Below are 14350 nucleotides of genomic sequence, written 5' to 3'. Positions count from 1 at the left end.
TTACTGAAAATGACCCGCGACTATGATTGACAGGACGATAGCGGAGACAATTAAAAGCGCAATATAACGTCTGTTAACAAAACAAAACAAAAATATATATATTAATATAAGCGACTTTGTCTTTGTTTTTAATAAAATAATTGTGAACCAAAAACCGAGCCTTCGTTTTAAAGGGCGATTTCCAAATATATTTTATTTATTTGTTATAATATGGGTATTTTATGTCACCCGCCTTATTAGTTTGATTATAGTAGACTATACCCGATTTTTTTTTTTATTATTGTACTATTTTACTGTTGTTTTTTAATTAACAATATATCATAACAACTTAAAAAGATCAAAATCTACAGAAGAGATGAACAAATAACATTGGTGTTGTCATAAGTTAACTAATCAATGGGAAATTTTCCTCACCGGCACAACCCTATTCTTAATGTTGGCTACAAGTTACAGATTTAATGTTGAGCACATAATGTTAAAGGCTTCTTAAATACCATCACATTCAGTTGAAGAGTCAAGAAGGATGTGTTAATTTATTCAATCTTTCATTAGTTGGTGACCCGGTGTGATTATAATAGCATAAATAAAAAATACACGTAATAGGCTATGTATGCCAATAGACAAAACACATCTGCTTTTCCTCTAGATCACTTTACAGTGTGATGGAAATAAACTTTTCTTAAAGCGTGTTGTATATCACCACAGCTTTATTGGCACCCTTCTATATGTGTTGTATAATGTAATAGACAATTGTCCTGCAAAATGATGAGGTTTGGTAAAAAAAAAAAAAAAAAAAAAAGTCGAATTGTGTTTTGAAATTTAAATCAACAACGTAAGAGGCTTCAGGCTGTCTGATGAACTCTGTATGATCAAACACCCAGCTTTGCAGTATAGGTGGCACAGAAACAGCATCTGACCTGGCTTTAGATGTACTTTACACACTGTCTATTGCAGCTCAAAGGAGGCACTGTGAATTTACATTGCAATTTCATTCTAAGAGGCTATTAAATGTGAAGTGACAACATGAAACACTACTTTTAATATATAAATAAAAAACACCAGCAGTTGGTGGCAAGTCACCCTGATAATGTTTAAATACCAATTTACTAATTTAGGCTCACAATAAGCAGATTACAATTATACCATGAAAAAATTTAAATAAATATTTATATGTGTGTGTGTGTGTGTGTGTGTGTACTTGTCTACCTATCCAACAGGGGACCATGGTGTCGTTACACACTCACCAACGGGGGACCTCTGAGCTAAGAGGGGACATTTTTCAGGTCCCCTGTTAGACATGCCTTAAATCATGCTAAAATCAACTGAAAAAGCCCCTGGTGAAGTTTTTTTAATTTTGACCAAGTGGGGACCTGGACGTGTGTGTGTGTTTAAACTCATTCTCAGCAGCGCCCCTGTAGGCTGGGGCAGGAACTGTAAGGGCAAATTCACACACGTCGTTCACACTCCTCTATTGTCTGAATGCCTGCTGTTCCAGAGAGACTCTGAGGCTCTGAGAGGAGATTGAACACAAACCAGTCTTTTAAACTCCTAAACTCTTCTAAACTCTTAAAACATTCCTATTCTCAAACATCCAGGAGGACCACATTACAGTGAGGCAAAATAGTGTCTGAATTATTAGCATTATTATTTCACTCTAATGCTAAAAAAAGTTTATTTTTATATTTTTTACCCCAAAATTTTTTAACAGTGTATGTTGAATGTCAAGAACTGGTATTTTATTGTTATCATCAACATTGCCATTGCATGCACAGATATTGAGAATGTGAATTATTGTTAAATATTGGTCAGCCAATCAGGCGTCACACTTCACCATCTAACAGGGGACCAGTGTGCTTTTTTTTTTTAATGCAACAATCAATATATAATTTTGAAAAACTGACATATTATAACCAAAAATTCCTCATAAAGTAGACTACCAGTAAATTTGATAAAAATTATTCTGACAATAGATCTGACCATTTTTTGCTTAAGTGCTATCTGATATTATCAAGATGAATTTGTTCTGACAGGTTAACTCTGAGTTCTTGTCATCTTTTATTACCATTATCTAAGCTATAGCAAATAAACTGTGATAGCATTTGAAATGTTCAAGGTGTCTGAACAAATGTAGTTTTACTGTATACATACACAATATACGTATATGTACTTATAATACTGACACATTGAGAAGTGCCATTATAGTTAGTTTGTTAGTACTTAGTTTCTTTATTTTTCAAATAATAATAATAGTAATAAAAAGTAGTAATATAATTAGAGTCAGCCAGCTGTCAACAGTTCAAGGGCAGAGGTAATGCCTCTTATAATTAACTGTATATATATATATATATATATATATATATATATATATATATATATATATATATATATATATATATATATTATATATATATATATAATTATTTTATTTTTTTTTACATTTATTTGACATTTTCTTGGCTTAACCCCAATACACTTCTGAACGTATGAATGCAATCAAAACCCATTCCTGAGAAGGTCCTATCAGTGATGATAATTTGATCAGACAGACAGATAGATGGATGGATGGATAGATAGATAGATAGATAGATAGATAGAACAGATAGATAGATAGATGGATGGATGGATGGATGGATGGATGGATGGATAGAACAGATAGATGGAATAGTGCTAATGTTGATCTGAACACTTAGGTCCCCTGTTAAATGGTAAACTGCGACATCTCTTTGGTTGCTTTGACATTTCTTCAGAATTTCATGTTAACTTTGAAAATATTCAATTGGCTAAATTTCTAAATCAATGTTACAATCAACATATATTGTAACATTATATTATCATCCTTGCCATAGCACTCAGAGATGGTGAGAATGTGAAATATTGTTAAATGTAAGGTCAACTGATCAGGCGTCACACTTCACCATCTAACAGGGGACCAGTGTGCTTTAGTCTAGTGAAATCACCACATGCACAGATCTGTTGCTGTGTATGTTTAGTATGTACAGTTTAGCCTGTGTGGAATTGTTTTTATTATTTGACTTTTTTCTGTTCAACACAAACAAAAATGACCCTCATTGGCCGATAAGAAACATCAAAGGAGGATTCGTTGTAGAGTGTTTGACAAAATTAATGTCTTGTAATGTATAATATACGCTCAGCACCGCCGAGTGTTCCCGCGATCTTTAAATCAAACATGTACGCGTATTTAAAAGCAATTTTAATACCCCGCATTTTGAGAGTGACTCCCTGATGCTCGCAAGTTAGGCTTGATAACATATCTAGACTGTTATTAGTATGTAGGCTATAACAGGTTTTGTAGTTATCTATAGATCTGTTATCTTTCTCTATTTGAACTTTGAATATATAGAGAGCACTTATTGTTTCTACTTAATACGACTATTATGTTATTTGTTATGTGTTTATTTGTATGTTCAGTTTGTGAAAAGAAGTTCACTTTCAGTCGGTCACTCTCAACGTCACATCGGTGATGACTGACACATTGTGATCCCAATTCTAGAAGCTCATGATTCATGTACGGTTCCAATGTCTAAAGAGACTCACATAAAATCATGCAGGAGAGAATCCAGTCAGTTGAACAAAACCTTTTACAGAGCTTGAGTGTTGTTGTTTTTACTGCATATGATAATTCATACTCAGAAAGTAGAACTGAAATTATATTTATTACAAGATGATTTTTCCAGTCAAACATTTTTAGACCAGAAGTTGGTCACTGAGATTCCTTTTTTTTATCTGTAAAAATCTTGTCTTGTGGCTTGAGTTAAGTGTTGGCATTAATGCTAATCAAACAATAAAAGGCGAGGAGAAAATAATTACATTAATTTCTCAAGTAAAGCATTATTAGTTTGTTTAATTTACATCAACAAAACAAATTGATGGGTTAAAAAGAGCAGAAAGAGCTCTTTAAGATAACAATTGCATGTCAATACTTCTGACAGTAAAGAGTGCATGTGTTAGATAAAACGAGTTTGGTCCCCAGTTAGATGGTGACGTGTGACGCCTGTTAAACTGAATCACCTCTTCTTACATCACAGACACATTAACATTATATGTTAAATTAAGAAACAATATTATATGTTAACTTAAGAAACAAAATTATATGTTAACTTAAGAAACAATATTATATGTTAACTTGCTGCATTGAAAAATTTCAATTGAGTTCAGTAAAACACCTTTTAACTATGCTACTTTAGCTGTTTAACACTGACATTTTTCAGAGGCTCCATTTTTTTGTAGGGTATTATCAGCATTGCCATTATATTCAGAAATAAATAAATAAATAAATAAATAAATGTAATTTGTTAAATGTAAAGGCAACCAAACAGATCACGTCATGATTCACCATCTAACTGGGGACCGGTTTGATCTTGGAGGCTAATTTGTGAATTTTTTTTGATAGATAGATAGATAGATAGATAGATAGATAGATGGATAGATGGATAGATGGATAGATGGATGGATGGATGGATGGATGGATGGATAGATGGATAGATGGATAGAACAGATAGATGGATAGAACAGATAGATGGAATAGTGCTAATGTTGATCTGAACACTTAGGTCCCCTGTTAAATGGTAAACTGCGACATCTCTTTGGTTGCTTTGACATTTCTTCAGAATTTCATGTTGACTTTGAAAATATTCAATTGGCTAAATTTCTAAATCAATGTTACAATCAACATATATTGTAACATTATATTATCATCCTTGCCATAGCACTCAGAGATGGTGAGAATGTGAATTATTGTTAAATGTAAGGTCAGCCGATCAGGCGTCACACTTCACCATCTAACAGGGGACCAGTGTGCTTTACTCTAGTGAAAACACTGTTATATGCACAGACCTGTTGCCGTGTACGTTTAGCATGTACAGTTTAGTCTGTGTAGAAATGACCATGCAGTAGTGAACAAAATGGTGACCTAAACATGGAAACATTGAAATGAACTGATTTTGTTCAAGTGAAAAAAATTATTGAACATCATTGAACCAAATTTACACTTCAGTTTTCACCAACAAAACTTTTGACATTGTATGGGTAAAAGCAGCAGAAAGAGCTCTTTAAGGTAACAATTGCAGGTCAGTACGTTTAATAGTAAAGAGTGCATGTGTTAGATAAAATGAGTTTGGTCCCCAGTTAGATGGTGACGTGCGATACATGTCTGGCTGATTTGCCCTTTCTCTAATAACAAACGCACTTTAAAGATTCTGGAGCTTAAAACTCAACAATTCTATTACTGACGAATACTGTTAAATTTAAAGGGTTTATCGTGGACTACGGTGTTTATAGTTTTTATTCGTGTAATATGCAAATTTTACATTATTTCGAGTTTAATGAAACACAACTTTTTTTCTGTCAAAAACAATTTTGTTTGACATGAGTAGCATATTTTACTACTATTCAGCATATCTTGTAAAAAATGCTTGAAAAAATCTTACATTTCATCTTAAAATCTTAAATTTAATTTTAACAACAGTTTGTAAGTAAAAGTTCTTAATGTCAGTTTACAGTTAACCCTTGGCGTCAATTTTTAGTTTGTCCATTTAGTGCAGTTTTCCATGTGCAGGGTATTTCACTGGTTTCATTAAGATACATTTGCATCAACAGACAAACGCTGTGGACAGGGACATTTATTACGTCAGTTTTGATGTCTTTTATCTCAAACTCAAATTCAGCTGTATTTTATGATGACTGTGTTTATGGAGTGGAATTATTTTCAGCAATTTATACCTCAATGTTGAAACTTTTCACATAAACTTATTGTATGACTTCAGAAGACTTTGAATACAACACAAATAGTTTTTAATACTTTTATAATCTTTCTTGCACTAAATGTCCATGGGTATGTGTACCCCAATATATTATTTCATCAGGAAATAACATTTGGCCATAGATTCTGCATTTTGATGCTAAAGGTTTCTCATTCAAAGCCATGGAGCACCTGCATGTGGAGAAAAAGTGTTTTCTGTCAATATGTGACCGGTTGAGAACACTTGTAGAGTTTAAGCAGTGTGGAAATACACACAGAAGAGATTCTGTTAGAATGACTTTGGTCCCCAGTTAGATGGTGAACTGTGACGTCTATTTGGCTGATTTTGGCATGAGAAGCCTACTAAGTTTAATTCTATTAAGCCATTTTTTTACATTATTTCTGAATGTAATAATGACATATGAGTTACACATATTATCTGTCTTTATACACAATTTTGACTATAATGTATATTAGTATATTACTTATATTACTAAAAATTACTTAAATTACTTTTGATTGTTCACTAGTAGTATTAATATGGTTTTATTTTTTTACCCTAAAATCTTTTTACAGTGTTTGTTGAACGGGTATTTTAGTGTTATGATCAACATTGGCGTTGAATGCACAGATAGTGTAGATGCTAGATGTAAGGTCAACCAGCATCACACTTGACCATCTAACAGGGGACCAGTGTGCTTTAGTTTAGTGAAATCACTTCTGCGCTCTAAAAACCCATAAGTTCTAAATACTCAATTTTTTTGTGGACACCAATTATCTAAAAAAAAAAAAAAAGAATAATTAAGCAACTTATACATTATAATAATTACATGAATTAATTTAGTCAAGTCAAGCTAAAAAGCTTTTTTTTTTTGCTTAATGTTTAAGTGCAGTGTACTTAAAACTGTTTATCATACATAATGTTTTTCATTTAGCAATTATTTCGGTACTTTATAAATTACAAATACTAACTAAAAAAAGAATCAAAAACTCAAAAAAATATTCAGCCTTTTTTAAACCGCACGATCTGTGTATTTCTGAATGTGAAACACTGGAAGATCATCTCATCACAACTGCAGTGTTGCAGGACATTTCATTGTCCATGATAACACAATCGGCTTCCGGTTAGGTCGGCAACATGTGAAGACGTGTTTGACTGGTCTCCATACTGAACTGTATTTAACTAGTTAAAAACAAATGCATTCTCGACCAGCTCACTGTGATTACATTTAGTTAAAAAAGAAGAGGCCCTACAAAGTAAAGTTTGAATAAATAATCGTCTAATTTAGATGTTTATTGAATATGCCCGGCACACGCAGCAAACCAGATAAGATGGCGGAAAACGCGACGATGGAAGTAGCGGGAAACATAATGGAAACTAACCAAGAGATTATTCTCAGTGAGATACGAATGCTTAAAACGGAGCTACTCTCGAAAATAGACGAAAAAGCCGAGATCCAGGCCACGGAGATAAAGACGCAATGTGAGCAACTGAGAGAGGAGTTTGGGACCGTGATGGGCCAAGCAGCCGCGAGAATAGCCACAATTGAGACGCGGGTGCTCTCGCTGGAAGAAGCAGAAAGCGGACATTCGGATGATGTGAGTACTCTGCAGCGAGAGGTGGCGAAACTTAAACAAGATGTCGTTGCATTGGAAGTAAAAAATGAGGATCTTGAGGCCAGATCGCGCCGTTGTAATCTACGCATTACGGGAGTGAAGGAGAGACGGGAGGAGGGAAAGCATATCCCCGACTTCATATCCGAGCTGCTCAAGGTTTCGTTACAATTGGACAAGGCCCCTGTAATAGATCGCGCGCACAGAACCTTGAGATCGAGACCAGTAGACGATCAACCTGCAAGGGCAATTATAGTGAAATTTCACTATTTTCAGGAGAAGGAATTATTGCTTAAGAAAGCCATGCAGAGCAGGGAGATTGTCACACCGGATGGAGACAAAATACACCTCCAGCCTGACTACACCCAAAAGGTCGTGAAACAGCGATCAGCCTTCAATGAGGTGCGTGGACTACTCAGACGCTGTGAGGGTGTGCGCTACGGTCTGTTTTATCCCGCCGAGTTGAGAATCACCGCGAAAGATGGGGTGAGGCGAAGTTTTAAAGATCCAAAGCAGGCTATGGACTTCGTGAGAGACACTCTGAAACCCTAATACAAACGATATGAACCTTAATGTCTTTCTAATTAATGCATGGTGAGTTAAACATATTCAGACTTTGTCTGACTCAAGAGATTCGTTCTTTATCTCTCTAGTATTTAACATCTTCCTGTAAACAAGAGAAATGCAATTTGTGGCATTATTATTTTATTATAACAGTTCAGATTGGAGTTTAAGTTAGTGGGACGAGTGACGTTAAGAGGATATGGTAACTGGTAGTATTAGCAGCCTTCTTTTAGAGGCCAGCTCAAGTTGTTGTTGTTGTTGTTTTTTTTTTGTTTTTTTTTTTTCCTTCTTCCCTCCCCCCTCCTTGTTCCCAGGGAGCATATATGCTGCAAATAGTAATCACATATGTCAAAGAGAGGCAGTACAGTAGTTTTAAGTTGGAATTGCCGGGGTCTTAATCATCCAATAAAACGAAATAAGGTTTTCTCTCACATCTCCAAACAGAAAGCATCTATTGTATATTTACAAGAAACACACTTGATTCTTAAGGATCTTAATAAGCTGAAAAGGGGGGGCTTTCAAAAAATTTTTCATTCAAAGTTTACTGGGAAAAGTCGAGGTACTGCCATATTAATTCATAGAAATGTATCATTTGAGGAATCAAAGGTGATAGCTGATAAAGAGGGCCGTTATGTTATTGCCCAAGGAAAACTGTTCAACCAGCAAGTGCTGCTGGTAAACATATATGCACCTAATTGGGACAATGTTAATTTTTTTAAAGACCTCTTTACACGTCTTCCAGATCTTGACAGTCACCAGCTTATTTTAGGAGGTGATTTAAATTGTACACTCCACCCAGTGCTGGACCGATCTAAAGCATCATCTGGGCCACTTAGTAAATCAGCTCGATGTGTCAATGAGTTTATGCAAACTTATGGTATGGTCGACGCATGGAAATATAAGAATCCAACATCAAGGCAATATTCTTTTTTTTCTGCAGCACATCAGATTTATTCAAGGATTGATTTCATCTTTTTAGACAAGAGAATGTTACCACTACTTAGTTCATGTGAATACACAGGTATAGTAATTTCTGACCATAGCCCTGTACTGATGACTCTCTGCTTTCCTAATAACATCCCACCCCAGGGTGTGTGGAGATTCAACTCCAGATTATTGACAGATGAGAAGTTTGTTGATTTCTTATCTAAACAGATAGATTTCTTTTTTGAAACAAACTGCACACCAGGTATTACTTATTGCAACCTCTGGGAGACAATGAAGGCCTTTTTGAGAGGCCAAATAATTTCATACAGTGTAGGTATGAGGAAAAAAAGAATGGATAGAATCAATCAGATTATCTCAAGGATAAATGATATAGATCAAGAACATTCTAGAACCCCCACTGCTACTCTATACAAGGAGAGAGGAGTTTTACAGTCAGAATTAGATAACCTGATTACAGAGGCAGAGGAAGCGTTGTATCTGAGATCTAAACAGCAAGAATTTGAGTATGGTGAAAGGGCTAGTAAGTTGCTTTCACACCACCTGAGACAGACAACTGAAGCTAATTATATAGCTGAAATTCAGACAGCAAAGGGAGTAACCACAGACCAGTTGAATATTAACAAGCAGTTTAAAAAATTTTATGAGGAATTGTATACATCGGAGCCATGTGACAAGGCAAACATAGCAAGTTTTTTTGCCAAATTGGAAATACCTACCATCAGTGAGCAGAATAAAGCCAAACTTGAACAATCCATATCTACAGTGGAGATTGAACAAGCTATTAAACAAATGAAAAGTGGAAAAGCACCTGGCCCCGATGGGTTTATTATTGAATTCTATAAGAAGTTTTCAGGAAAACTATCCCCTATTTTGAAAGAAGTGTTTAAGGAAGTAATCGAGCAAAAATCTTTGCCATCAACAATGTCTCAGGCTATTATTACAGTTGTACACAAAAAAGGTAAAGATCGCCTAAAATGCGACTCATATCGCCCGATAAGTTTGCTTTCAAATGATTATAAGATATTAGCTAAGGTCTTGGCAGTGAGGTTGAATCCTGTCATGCAGTCTATTATACATCAAGACCAGACAGGATTCATGCCTGGGCGGCAGCTCTCAAGTAATCTGCGAAGACTATTCAATATACTTTACTCACAAGGCAGCTCACGGCTACCAGAGGTTCTGTTGTCGTTAGATGCACATAAAGCCTTTGATCGCATAGAATACTTGTATTTATTCACAGCCCTGAAACATTTTGGTTTTGGATCTAGTTTTTGCACTTGGATCAGTATACTCTATGCACATCCTACTGCTTGTATAAGAACCAATAGGGTAATATCAGATTATTTTTGTTTGCACCGGGGCACAAGACAGGGCTGCCCCCTGTCACCACTTTTATTTAACATTGCGATAGAACCCCTAGCTATAGCGTTAAGGAAGGAGACAGATCTGCTAGGTATAAATAGAGGTGGGAGCACCCACAAGATTTCGTTGTATGCAGATGACCTCATAATATATATATCCAACCCAGATATGTCCATACCCAAAGCGATAGAACTTATAAATAGTTTTGGGGGAATATCAGGATATAAGATCAATTTTAATAAAAGTATATTATTCCCAATTAATAATGAGGCAAAGCAGTTAGATCTCAAGAAATTCCCATTCAAAACAACTTATAATTCCTTTAAGTACTTGGGAATTTCAGTGACAAGTACATACAAAGAACTATTTAAATGTAATTTCACTGTATTGATAGAAAAAACTAAAAAAGATTTAAACCGATGGTCTTTATTACCTATTTCATTGGCAGGCAGAATAAACACAATTAAGATGTCTGTTCTGCCAAGGTTTTTATTTTTATTTCAAAATGTCCCATTGTTTATCCCCAAATCTTTCTTTAAGGAGTTAGACAAACTTTTATCTTCCTTCATATGGAATAAAAGTATTCCAAGAATCAGGAAAACATTTTTAGAAAGACAGAAAGATGAAGGGGGACTGGCATTGCCCAACTTTTTGTATTATTATTGGTCATGTAATATTGATAAAGTTATCTATTGGGCAGAACATTTGGATCAGGAGAGCAAACCTGTTTGGGTGGAGATGGAACAGGCATCTTGTGGTCCAGTTTCTCTATTCTCATTGCTCTGTGCCCCACTACCACTTAACAGGAAGTATTTGACAAGCAACCCTTTGGTGACTAGCACTCTAAAAATATGGGCTCAGTTTAGGTCACACTTTAAGCAAAAACAAGCACTCTCCTTGTTACCCATTACTTCCAATGCATTGTTTCCACCATCCTTAATTGATCATGCATTTCAGGCATGGTTTAGAAAGGGACTCAGGTGTGTAAGGGATTTTTTTCAAGGTGGTAGTTTTGTCTCTTTTGACCATATGATTAAAACATTTGATATTCCTAAATCTAATTTTTATAGGTATCTGCAGGTACGAAGTCTAGTCAAAAAATATTTTAATACCCTTTCGGCCCCTCCTCCTCATTGTTGGATTGAGGAGCTCTTTGACTTGAGTACATCTGAGCGAGGTCTGATATCAACAGTGTACAGTCTGATTCAAAAGGCGGCCTCTCCATCTTTAGACTTTTTAAAGAAACAGTGGGAAGAGGATTTGGGAAGTGTAGTCGCAGAAGCAGTCTGGCAATCAGCCATTAGGAGAATTCATTCGACATCTATATGTGTCAGACATGGATTACTGCAATTTAAAGTAATTCATAGGCTACACTTTTCTAGAAGTAAACTGGCAAGAATATTTCCAGAAATAGACCCAACATGTTCTAGATGTCACAGATATGAGGCCACTTTGGGTCATATGTTTTGGACATGCCCAGTTGTAGGACCATTCTGGTCTGCTGTGTTTGACACGTTTTCATTTATGTGTGGAAAGGAGATAAAACCAGACCCCGTAATAGCAATATTTGGTGTGGCATCCGAAAACCTTTCACTACCGCCAGGTCAATCGGATGCACTGGCTTTCTCTTCTATGCTGGCCCGACGGCTTATACTTCTAAAATGGAAGTCAAATAAACCACCAACACACATTAAGTGGGTAGAAAGTGTCATGGCGTATTTAAAGTTAGAGAAACTGAGACATTCCATGCAAGGCTCTGTTAACAGATTTTTTAAAGTATGGAGGCCTTTCCTTTCATATTTTGAAGATAGATTTAACCCAAAATGCTAATTGTAAGCTCCCCCCTTACCCCCCCCCCCCCACCCCCACCCGTTGGTTCTTTTTGTTTGCTTGTTTGTTTGTTTGTTTTGTTTTCCTATTATGTTTGCAATGTTGTATTAACATTTTAATTTGATGTGATTGTTGTTCAAATGTTTGGAAAATTTAATAAAAAGATTTGTCTACATGATAACACAATCAGCAGGAGAGGGGCTTGTGTCAGTGATGTCTCGCTCAATTCCTCCTGGAATAAGCACAGAGAGGAAAACTTTATCGTCAGAGACTAAAGTAGACATTAATATGTAATGCCAACAGAGTGGGGGGAACTTTAACATCAGAACCCAGAAGAGTAATTCACCATGGGATCGTTCTAGAGCTGGGCGATATGGCCTAAAAAACAAACAAACAAAAAACTAATTTTTTCACAAAAAAATCTGATTTACAATTTTAATTGATTTTCCCCCTACTTAAAATCAATATTCAGATGACAAAGAAGTAGTTCAAAAGCAGTTAAAATGTCGTTCTTTATAATTTAACAGTCAAATTTAAAACTGAGACAAGATTATATATAAAGGCAGAATTACCTTAAAGCTGGAAAGACCTTATTGTTTTTAATACTAGCCCATCATGCATCTAACAATCCACTCAGTGTTCAGAGCTGTTCAGATTAAACTGCAGCTCTGCAGTGAGACAGTGTCATGGATGGAGGACAGAGCAAGTGGAAATATATTTTCTAGGCTATATTGTCCATCTTGTAATGCCACAGGTTTAGGTTATTTATTGATTGATTTAAATATAAATTATTTGTAATAGAGCAGACACTGTCTAACCATGTCTACACCGAACGTGAGAGTTGTGCCGTGCCCCGCTGAGCTGAAAGTGTGTCTAGACTTGATGACATCACACTATAGTGTCACATCATCTGAACGTAGTGTCAGTAAATTTGATCATAAACAGAACGAGCATCAGTTCACTGATGGGGATCGTGTCACATCCAGTGTAGACAACATCAGACACAAATATTGAAGCAGTTATGTTCATTTTTGAAAAACGATGTTTTTAATAAATAGCTAAATAAGCAAAAAATAATAAAAATAATCACGCCAGTGCAAGTTTGGGGGTTTGATTCCCCGGGAACACATGATATGTAAAAATTGATAGCCTGAATGCACTGTAAGTTTCTTTGGATAAAAGCGTCTGCTAAATGCATAAATTTAATTTTTAATTTAACTTTAATTTAAATAAGAAAGTTTTAGGCTGTGAGTGTGTGCAGTTTACACTGTAGAAAATAAATAGAAGCATCGTCAAGTTATGTTTACCACAGGCACTATTTTATTCATAAATTGAAAAACTCCATTAAAAAAAACATATGAAAATCTCAAAGCAACCCGCAGCTCTGACGTCATAGTTCTACCACTCTTATTTCAGATCTATTATGGCAGTTAATTCTTACATTTTATGTCCTAAAGAACATTTATTCTCACACATGTACACTGGGAAAGCATGAAGGGCTCCTTTCATGTTGACATCATGTAAAAAAAAACTATAATAATAAAAAAACAGTGATAGAGGCAGTTAGTGTTTGCCTTCACATGAAGATCAAACGTTTCGCATGTCATGAATGTCTGTGAAATCCTGCAGGTCTCTGATATGGTGAAACCTAGAAAACCACAAAAACGTAAAGTGTTTAACCGACATTGGAAAAGAGAAAGCCAAGTCTGTGTCCTGTTATGTTCGGACACTTCACACAACTTGAAGTTACAGTACCTGAAGTGTTACGGCTCACTCTGATATATTCAGCATCCAGCTCAGCCTGCAGTTTAAGAAACATTGTAAAGGTTTACTACAAGTTTGTACATTGCTTTTGTAATTTTAATATATTACAATATTCATGTCTGTGTATAAGCTTAAACCTAATTCTGGATTAGTACTCTTAGAAGCTAGTTGTTTAAAAACAGACCAAAAAACAAACAAACACACGTTTACCAGGGCATTTCCCCAAAAAAGCACTGTATGGCTAGGATGAGCATAGAAACATTTGACACCAAATGGTCTCAGCAATAGACTTGCTCATAATGCTTTTGAGAAACACAGTCCTAAACATCACAGTTAACACCAGTGACATTCAAATCTTTTAGTGACGAAAAGCCAGCTGAGCTAACGTTAAGATTCGTGTCCTTCTTTGACGTTAACATCATACTGTAAGCAGTGATGCTAAAATAGAATCCAGATCAATGCACATTCAAAAGCACTTGGGCGCTGTGTAAAAACAGCATTTCCCAAAAA

The 14350-nt window shown here is 35.5% G+C and overlaps 1 protein-coding gene across 1 annotated transcript in view; it reads left to right on the top strand.

Annotated features, from left to right (window-relative positions):
• LOC127967777 (gastrula zinc finger protein XlCGF26.1-like) overlaps positions 1-14350 on the top strand; it is a 369056-nt gene that overhangs the window by 88436 nt on the left and 266270 nt on the right. The gene's annotated exons all lie outside the window — the stretch shown is intronic.

This window comes from Carassius gibelio, chromosome A4 (assembly GCF_023724105.1).
Source record: "Carassius gibelio isolate Cgi1373 ecotype wild population from Czech Republic chromosome A4, carGib1.2-hapl.c, whole genome shotgun sequence".
Classification (NCBI taxonomy): domain Eukaryota; kingdom Metazoa; phylum Chordata; class Actinopteri; order Cypriniformes; family Cyprinidae; genus Carassius; species Carassius gibelio.
The sequence above is the reverse complement of the archived record's forward strand: the minus strand, read 5'-3'. Positions and strand labels throughout refer to the sequence as shown.